Here is a 2068-nt window from a genome sequence, read left to right on the forward strand (position 1 = left end):
CGGTAACCCGAAATAAATTTTGCGACCGACCGTTGGATGCCGAAACAAGATATAACGACCGACCGTCCAACGCTATATCAATGTTTTTACCAACCCTTAGTCGGACGCAAGTTTGGGTTCTGGTATAGTGTTTTTAGCGCTGAGACTACCCTAAGAATCTAAACAGTTTTCTAGTTATTACTAATAATCTAAACACATCTCTAGCTATTTATAAGTAACTAACTATTAATTATAGGGATCGAAATAAACCTAATGATTGAGAGAATTCAAATTGCCAAACAAACTTTTAACGAGAAACAACAGCTAGAGAATGGCCAGTACGTGGGCAACCTGCCACTTCAAGATACTAAGGAACTTGAAAGCCTCCTCTCTATGGCACTATGTTGGTGCAAAAAATTGTTTCTTGCTCAACAATCTCGGTGGCTCTCATAGGGTGTGTAGAAGATAGAGTTCTGCACCTCTTGAGCCTCAATGCACGAGCTTAGCTTGGTGATTTAAATATGCGGCATGTCAGTTAGTTAGAGCTGAAATTGGGAAGAAAGAAAGACAAATGTCAAATTATGGAATCTGCCGGTCGTTGCCAGACAGTTCCAAAAATATATAGCTCAAAGAAGCCTCTGACTAAGGGAATTAACTAAAAAGTCAACTCCTAATGATAATGTGATGATAATGCATTATGACATTTGTTGTTCAATTATTGAACTTTCATAGATTTGATCGAACAATCGAATTTACGAGTAAAAGCAACAAGATCGGCTATTTAGCCGATACACTATTTGTATGCAAGAGATAGCTTACGTGTATTTATCCCCTTATTCATTAAATAAACAATAACTCATTAAAACTGGTCTAAAGGCCTGCGGTTTTAACATGTTACTTTCATAAATATATTAAATTTATATTCACCTGGTCTAAAGGCCAGCAGCTTTAATAAACTCAACACGAATTACTAGTATACTTAATACCATAATCGGGTTCACACACGTGCTCTATTCGTTGAAGAGTAAGTGGATCGGCTATTTAGCCGATATAGAGTCCATGAAGCACCAACAAGATATATTTACTTCGTCGTAAATAAATTTGGTTTTTTCTTACCAAATTAATCATGATGAAATAAATATCTCGAACGCACAACATGTAACAATCAAGGTCAATAGATTAATTATCTCAAATTTGTTTAGTGATCATTGTTTATTAAAGTTGGTTGCAAGCATTTAGATTTAAGCTTAAATTAATCGGTCGAATCTTGATTGGGTGGAATATTGTTATAATAAATAAAACATCAAATTTTGAACAGTATTGATAACTTATTGAATCTATTAAATTACCAATTTAATAGAGCTGATAACTAACTTAAATCCGTCTTTGTAAGAGTTTAGAACAATGCATCCTTACAAATAAGATCTAAATCGATAACTAGTTCCAGTCGAGTTTAATACGAGTTCCGATGATGCAGCCGTAATAAAGTAAATATGAACCATGACAATACTTACAAGCAAACCGAAGGTCGAAATCAACTGATGCAGCTTGATTTGTCGAATGTCTTGTCGAGATCTACTCTTACTCCTACTCCTAAGGTTGGTGGCCGGAGCCGAAAAGGGTGTATATTAATTGTGTATATGTTTACAAGAATCGGGTTTCTAATATTTATAGCCTGGGAACCTAACCATATGTCTTAATACTACATGACTACTCAAAAAGGTAATCCAGACTCCAATTTCTTCCTTGTAATGAAACCCGACACGTCTTCTCGCGTCTTCCCTGGATTCGATATCCCGTGATTGACTGTTTTCATCTGCACCTCCATTTAGTTGATCCACTATCCAGCTGTCCTCCTTTCCATGAAACAGGCCCACGGACAATTCTTTGACTCACCAAAATTTAGGATTAACACATGCCCCCCAATTATAGGATAGAAATAATATTATTCCAAAATTGCCAATTATCTAATCAAAACCAATGCGGACACACTGATGAGTTTGTTTCCTACTCTGTCTTCCTGTTCTATTAGTCTTAAAAGCTGAGAGTTTCCCTTCAAAGCAATTTTAGTGAAAATCAAAACCCACAC

The sequence above is a fragment of the Sorghum bicolor genome, chromosome 6, assembly GCF_000003195.3.
Source record: "Sorghum bicolor cultivar BTx623 chromosome 6, Sorghum_bicolor_NCBIv3, whole genome shotgun sequence".
Taxonomy (NCBI): Eukaryota; Viridiplantae; Streptophyta; class Magnoliopsida; order Poales; family Poaceae; genus Sorghum; species Sorghum bicolor.